Raw genomic sequence first — 9,158 nt, forward strand, 5'->3', positions numbered from 1 at the left:
CTTTAAAGGAGTTTTACATTTTACATTATGAGTCACAGGAATTGGTCAAATAAGTTTAGAATCAATTAACGATCTTTAATGATTACGTTCATAAGTTGTTTACCTATATGTTATTTTGAGTGAGAAAGACCTAATACCTTGGATGTCGCGGACTAAAAGTTGATCCAGACTATTTCGTTCTTTCGTCCGGCTAGGATTTATCTAACAATTCGGACGATAACAACGCGCAATTTTAAAATAACCAACGGTTCCCTGCAGATTAAAAATAAGGTAATTATTTACTGGGTGTTTTTCGAGTGATGTAAGCAACAAATTATCATGAACAATGACACCGCAGGACACCGCTATTGAACAAAATACACCAGATGGTGTTCAGCCCTTGCAGACTAAAGAATTAAATTTTAATAGATGTTATTAATAACTAAAAAGATTCTTTAATTTAGAAATACGAAGAGTGATACAACGTGGTTAATATGCACTGTTTAACTCAAGACTTTCGTCTTATTCTGTCAAATTATGTTTACGCTGTTACGGAAAGAGATGTAGAATAATATGTTTTTTCCAATTAAGATTATTATGAGATATTAAAGACTGTTGGCGCCTGGTAGATGTGACCCCAGAGCTGGTGCTTTCATTTTGGGTTAATTTTCTATCTATCAGTTTATAATATACTATGTAGGTTAAGAATATTAGTAAATGTGTATCTTAAACTACATAGTAATGATAGAAATAATAGAAAATCAAATTAATTTTTTTAAGTGCTCTCTCTATGGTACCTTAAACGATTGCAGCATTTCCTCGCTGTAGTAGCATATTAGTTGAGAGAGGAAAGCCCCAGCTCTGGGTTCACTGCTACTATATTCTTTTAATGGACCATTCACGGTTGGAAGTCATTTGAAGCGTGTCTTGTTCTGTGCCAGGTGCAACTCTTCCGCAGTCGCATTATCCATTCACTCCCTAACGAAGCCATGATTTTTTTCTTTTACCAACACAATGTTTACCATAGATTTTACCCATTATAATTAAAGAGTATAAGAGTAACACGTAGCCCAGGAACGCAACTTTCAGTTGTTGTTCTGGATACGTTTTTTTGTACTATCTACCAGGAGCAAGCTTTGTTTCTAACTTACTTAACTTGCTTACGTTTATGATAAAAATAACATAGTACGTCTTACATAAATTAATAAAACTAAAAACAATAACTAACCTTAATATATATTATTTAGGCAAGATCGTTCGGAAGCGTTCCCCCTTTGAACAGCTAGACTAATTCTTTGTCCGGTAGTTGCCAGCTCTTCGGTTTCATGTGATGTCGACTAACCATTTCGCTATTTCCTTAAAAAGCCTTTTAGTGCTAGCACCCCACGGAGTGGAGGCCCCACACCGAATGGGACAAAATCATATTCAGAGTCTAGACCCCTGTATTTAGCTTTTCTCAGCCGCTTCACAAAGTTGTTTATAATTTTCTGGAGTAAAATGTACGTGTATAAGTTATGGAATTCTTTCTCTATCTCCTTAAACCGTGGCAAAGTAGACGAAACATCTTGAGAAACTTACAATGATAACCATCATTTAGCCGAATCTAATTCGTTTTGAATTGTCGGCAAAAAGTGGTCGGCGAAGTCATAGAATCGATATCAATAGTCATGGTTTGCTGACAGGTTGGGAATTAATTAATTTAGTTACTGTAAGGGCGGAAGGTTGAATCGTGATATTAATCGAAAGACACTTTCGAATGTATAGTACCAATGTTGGTTACATGTATTCAAACACTTTTTCCGCGATGACATAAAAAATGTGAGCCATCACGGGACGTCTGGCAGATGTGAAACATCGACATTATTTTGTAAGAGTAATATGCAGAAAATAACATACTGTGATAGGAACTAAATATGCCATAATGATAAAATAAAATATTACGATTTTTTTCCAGATATCGATGAGTATTTATTGAATAAACATTTATTTTCATCAAATACAAAAATTTACGAATTTATTTCAATTCGTGACTACTTAATTCGTTTAATCAATGACTTCATATAGACTGTATATATATATAGTCCGCTCTGTACATCGAGAGCAAACAACGTATATGGCGAGAGGACTTTGAGGTATTTGCTACCGCGGCTATTAAATGGTCTACCCAATCAGCTATTAGATAGCCTAGCGATAACCAACATAAACAGTAAATTAAAAAAACTACTTTTATATGCATTTGTCGCGTTAAACAAGACTGCTATGGTTACATTAACACAAACCACAGCGGTTTTCTAATGTATTATATTCTGATTGTATGATTATATTACATTATTTTGTATAATAAAGATACTAAGAAAAAAAACAAAATAACTCTAATTCTCTACGGTAGTGTATCAATAACGCGTGTCTCTGCCCATTGGGAAATGATCAAGATTACCTAAGATTGTTTGAGAGCTGAGTTACCTCGATCATTGCAGACACAACACGACAAATAGTTGACATTGTTCATTGCCTATCTCGAACCTAATACGCCGTTTTGCTAATATTTTATTAACAACAATTTCTGGAACTTTTATTGTATTTTTATTGCATCTTCTACGTATTTCAATTGTATTTTTTTTTTGTAACATTTATGTATAGCTAAATTGTCATACATTTTAAATAAAACAGTTTATGTTACCGTGGATTTAGTCATATTGTGAACTTTAATAAATAAATATACAGGTGGCCAGAAATATCAGTAAGATTTGTATGGCATATTGCTGGAAATGAAGTAGAAATATGGAACAGGTCTGATATTAAGTGATACCCATAGACTTGCAAAGACAGATGGATCACGAGAGCGTTATAAGACTGTTAAAAATTAGTACTGTCTTGAAGAACCCTAAGTCGTGAAGACTTACAGAGAAGGATAGCCAGTGCCTTGACTTTTATAACTAGGCACCCCCTGTTTTGCCTTTTGGTTCCACATCAGATATATTCCAAGATCAATTCTGTGTCAATATGGGCCAGTAGTTTTATAGCCATTTCTGGTGATACTGCCGCCCATGGACACACTGCTAGAAGGCTCGCAAGTGCTTTAAAGAATTGGTACGCTCGTTGAGGAATTGGCTCGTAAATCAGTAGGCAGCTGGTTCCAAATAGTGGTGGTGCGCTACAGAAATGGCCTTAAAAACGCTCAATTGTGGAACGACGGACATCAATTTGATACGGATGGCATCTACTCCTCTGAACGCTCTCCATGGTAAATTCGGTTGAAGTTGCAGAGAGATCCCACATCACTACGCGACCCCAAGTTTCCCCAACAGTGGCGAAATTGGTAGGTGTTTAGTTTAGGGTGTGTGCCACACTCTGTGCGAAAAAATTTACAAGTTCCTTAATATCGCTCGCTTATAAAGGAAAGTAATCACGAGTTGATGTAGAAATGCGAGGCAAGATATTTCCGTTTGTTTAATGACTAATACACGGTCATAACCACGCTGATTAAAATAGTACAAATTAAATTACAACAAGGAGTCTGCTTATAAGCAAACGTATCATCGCTGACTCCTGCTGTGGCTTCGGCGTACACAAGGAGCCGAACGTACACGCAGGCACCGCGTGTCATTATATCTCACGATAACGACATGATAAAATTTAATTTAAAAGTTGAATTATTTCTTTACAGCATAAATAAATATAGCCTGTATTCGAATACATAACTAGGATTACAGTAATTCCATGTTATGTCCAGTACACGACCTCTGATGGAAGAATATTCCAAATTCTTTCAGTTGTCTCTCATCCTCGCCACCATTTTCCAATCAATCCCCGCTATACCTTTTATTCAATCTTCCCGGGATACACCATATATGGCAAACAATTATTGACAATTTCTTCTACTTAAAAAATACATTTGTTTTCTCAAAGTGGTGCGGAACTGACCTCCACTCAGACATCAAGACAACCCTTGATCTTGGCTTCTGAATTAGTGACACTGTGCCTGACATATACCATTTATATTTTTTTTACTTAAGGCAAAATAGCACTAATAGTTTCGTGACAAGCCTCAACAGAACTACTCTCTAAATAATGAAAAGAACAATTACAGGCTAATGTCTCATTAATAAACTTCTTTTTGCCCTAGGCGCGGTAGACAGTCCCTTGTGCAGAGGCTGTTTCAGCGCAGAGGAATCACTCATCCACGTCCAGTCCCAGTCCTGGAATTGTATCGTATACCGATAATGAAATAGCTACAGGTTAATCTGAACGACTCCTCAGAACATTCTCCATGGTAAATGTGTTTTTATAGAACAGGGGGGCAAACATACAGGATGCTTACCTGATGTTAAGTCTTCCGCCCATGGACACTCTCAATGCCAGAGGGCTCGCGAGTGCGTTGCCGGCCTTTCAAGTATTGGTACGCTCTTTTCTTGAAGGACCCTCAGTCAAATTGATTCGGAAATACTTTAGTGGGCAGCTGGTTCCACATAGCGGTGGTGCGCGGTAAAAATTGCCTTGAAAAACGCTCAGTCGTGGAACGGCGGACGTCGAGGTGAAACGGGTGGAATTTCGTATTCTGCCTGGACGTCCAATGATAAAACTCAGCTGCAGGTATTAATCCCAACAACTCCTCTGAACACTCTCCATGCTAAATGCGGTAGAAGATGCAGAGTGACCCCACATATCTACGCAACGCCAAAGGATCAAACCGCTCGGAGAGGGTTTGGTCTTCGACGAACCGCTCTTCGTTGAATACGGTCAAGTGGATGGAGCTGGTACTGGGGAGGCAGCTGCGATACTTTTTGACATTCAACACCTTTTTTCTACAGCCACCGTGCCACGCACGCTGTAAAGCACGCGAAACGTCGGAAAATTTAAAATTATGTAAAATAATTATAAGTTTTAATACATAGCTTCAATCCGTTAAAAAAGTGTTTTATTTAAATGTGTCAAAGCTATGTTAACAAAACACAATACGATAGTCGTTGTCGTGTCGTATAATGAATGGACTATAATAAATAATTAAAAGCACCATTTGCTCGGAAGTAAATTGAGCAATTTATTCACGTCGTCGCCTGCGCATCATGCGATTTAATGGGTGGATCAGTCGAGAATCGGTGCGAATTATTAATTAAAATTGGCCATTTTTTATATTAGCTTATGTTTAAATTAGTATTTAAATGTCTACAGATTATAGGTGAATGGCTAAATAATCAAAAATCTTATTTTTAATGTTGTTGTTATTAGTTTACTTGTATTCGATATAATTATATAATATATAATAAAAGGATTTAAAATAGTACTGTCGCAACGTTTTGTGGTAACGGACCGTTGTTATAACAGATAGTTATAGGGTTTTAGAAATCAGTTTCATTCATTACCTTAAATAAAGTCTCGTAAATAAATAAAATGCTTAAAAGGCCGACAACGCACTTGAGAGTACTCTGGCATTGAGAGTGTATGGGCGGCGGTATCACATAACATCAGGTGAACCTCCTGCCCGTTTGCCTCCTATTACATGAAATTGTTTTAATTTCCTTTTTAATTACTTTAATTATTACTAAATATAGGTTAAGAAAATTTGTCAATATATTTAGTTGTTATGTTTATAATTATATTCAATATTAATTACTTTAGTTTTATTTTATATATACACAGATATAACTACAAATGTTATACATAAGTCACTATGAAGCTAAAACTTGACAATATCAGAAGACAGAGACAAAATCTATGTTTCGTCTGATATTTGAAGTTCGAACATCAAAACTACAGACAAAACGATTTTATAATAACGAACTTCATACACAGATTATCGAAATAAAAAATAATGTTATATTAAACGAGTGGATACCAAAAACATTTTCTTTTTATTATTATTTATTTACAAAAGCTTGCCAACCCTCGGCACACATTGGTAAATAAGAAATATAAAATACAAGATGTGATTTGTAGGCAAATATTACAAACACGAAGAGAAAAAAATTGATCGATTCATAAATAATAAAAACTATAGGAAATTTGATATCCAAGCTAAGCTCGTTTATTGAATAATCTGGATATACGTGAGTCTTGGCGAAACGCGTTCTGCTGAAACCAGGGACAAATGGAATTTGAGATATTAGATACCCCAGATGGGGTATCTAGAGCGTACATCAAATCTTAATTTATGTATTTAATCTGTTACATTAAAAACAATTAACATAAATTATTAGTGATACAACTGGCGGCCTTATCGCTAACAAACCATATTTTCCGAAAGTAATGTTACTCAACGATGCGTTGTCCATTCTGTTTATAACCTTTGGAATAAAAGTACAAAATGTAATTGTTTTTGCGTCAAATAAAGTGTTTTTTTTATATTAAATATTTAGTCTTTAGAACCACGTAATTAATAAACTCTATGGCATGACATTTCAATAGATATCTGTAGTCATGTGTTTCATTACAAACAATATGTTCAAAGGAATTTCGTTCGAACTATCTATTATTTATGTATCAAAGATCGATTATAATATCACAATAGATGTAATTAATAGCTGGAAATCAACAGATCTCTGCCACATGCCGCAGCAAAAACGAAATGAAAATGAAACGATTCGAAACGGTCACCGTACAAACTTTGACGATTGCCTCTTTTTGCTTTAACCCGTATTTTCAATGATTTGCGGTATCGATTGTAGATAATTAATTAATTTTCTATTATAAGAACTTTCGATTAGATTTTATAGGTATGAATGCTTAAACAAGAAAATACGACATCACTAATTTTATTCACACACGGCAATTGTATATAAGCCTTTTTATTTTCTGTTTTACAATAGTTGGTAGTTGCTATATTACAGTAACTAAAAATATTGATTTTTGTTAGTATGTTAGATTATGTTAGTAATAAATATATATTATTTATTTATGAACACAACACAACACTAAGACTATTACATCATTAGCATTGTAGAAAATTAAGTCAACATAATATTACTTATGTTATTCATGTATGTATCAATGTTATTCATGTAAAATCGCACATATTTTTGTGGACTTTATTGCAATAAAAATAATGAATTAACGGGAAATCCGTTCTCCTCTCCAAAGATGCCCATTTTTGTCGATCTTGTGCTATGTTGTGCCAGTTTATGCCTGATCTTTTCTGATCATCTTCCCAACGGTCTAAGGGTCCTTTCCGCCTCTTGTCTAGTGGTCCTTTCCATTGCAAAAGTTCTGTTTCTAAGCAAAAGTTAAAGCATTTATAACTTTAGTGACTCTTATCGCGTGGCTTATTTTGTCCATTTTCTTTATCTTTAACATGCTTCGCTCTAAACCTATTTGACATACATTGATTTTATTCACAGCTTGTGTAGAGAATTTCCAGGCAATTACATATAGGACATACAAAGTTTCAAAACAGAAAAAAAACTAACACTAAACAGAAGCATAACTGTTAATCGTAAAATATCCAGGCATACTGATCTCTGTATCTCTGTGAAATCGAATCAAATTCATTGATAACCTTCGATTACAAATAACATAATAAACTAGAGGACCCAACGGACACTGTCCTGCATGATATTAAAAGTGATTATTTAGAACGTATCGACTGCAGCGCTATCTATCCGGGATGATTTGTAAATCTAAACCATCCAGGCGCCTCCCCAGACCCATACAAAATTCATTCAGTCCAGCCGTCTAAGAAGAGTTCATACACACGTTCTGTATATATAAAGATAAAAAGCCTTTTATTTCTTGCAAAATGAAAGTTAACAATCCTATTGGATAAAGTTAAAACTATTGCGGTAAAAAACAATCCTATTAAAATAATCTGTATTAAGAAATATCTATTTCTTTATTACTGAAACCCCTCAGTAGGATCTGTAGGTCTCTGTCAATGTCACAGATAAAATCAAGTTTATTGTACTTAAAATAGAACCTAGTGAAACACACGCTTCGCTGGTAACAAAGTTCTTGGTTTACTTAATTTTTAATTATCTAAATTCTTGGTGGTTAATGTCAGTTTATATACATATAATAAATAAGTATACTATAAATAAACTAAAAGTACAGGAAACACCAAAAAAAACTATATTTTCACCTTGTTGCCTGAAAAAAAAATTTGTATTCAAATTTTGAATTCATTATAAGCTAAAGAGTTAAAAAAAATACAAATAATCCAAAAAACTAAATGAGAACATATCATCAAACAGAAGTCGAAGAAAACGTTTTTGTACCTTATACATATTATATATCTATCTTAAATTTATGGAGTCAGCAAACACGTTCCAGGTAAGCTAAAATATATTATTTTAAGATTTGAGTGTATAACAATAAGTCTCGGAACAATGTATGTTCTTGTTTGTTGTCTATATAGTTTATTTAAAAATACATAGGCGAAAGTACAGCTAGTAATAGGGAGTGCCTCCGACGCCCACAAAAACCGATCAAAGTCACCGCGCCGCATCAGATCAATCGCGACGAATTGAAATTTTGAAAATAGCTTAAAAAAGTACTCACGGAAAGCAATACCGCGACAAATGGGTCGTTTGACGCTGCGATTATTTATATTTGTGGCTTAAAAAGTCGGTGACAATTTGAATACTGTCATCAAAATGTTGTGAGAAACAGTTTTTATTACTTCATTACAAATACCTTTCGTGTGATTTACGGTTTAAGATATTTATTTCATTAAGAACATTACAAAATTCACTTACATCAGAAAATAGTGTACACCCCCTTAGAACACGGTACTCTTATAACGAATTTTGGATATTATGCGATTTCATTAGCTCGTATAACACGGGTTATCTATATAACGCGTTACACGAGGTATATTTCTCGTAATGATTGGATGTAGATTGATCTTTTATGTTAATAAAATAAATCAATAGCGCTACAACCTTTTAGGTCTGGGCCTCAGATTTCTGTATCTGTTTCATGATCGTTTGTGAATTGAATAGGCAAGTAAGCCTTCTGTGCCTGACACACACCGTCGACTTTTTGGGTCTAAGGCAAGCCGGTTTCCTCACGATGTTTTCCTTCACCGTTCGAGCGAATGTTAAATGCGCACATAGAAAGAAAATCCATTGGTGCACAGCCAGGGATCGAACGTAAGACCTCAGGAATGAGAGTCGCACGTTGAAGCCACTAGGCCAACACTGCTCTTTTATGTTAATATTCGATTTAAATCCCATTCAACGACAAAA

Source organism: Pieris brassicae, chromosome 13, assembly GCF_905147105.1.
Source record: "Pieris brassicae chromosome 13, ilPieBrab1.1, whole genome shotgun sequence".
Lineage (NCBI taxonomy): Eukaryota > Metazoa > Arthropoda > Insecta > Lepidoptera > Pieridae > Pieris > Pieris brassicae.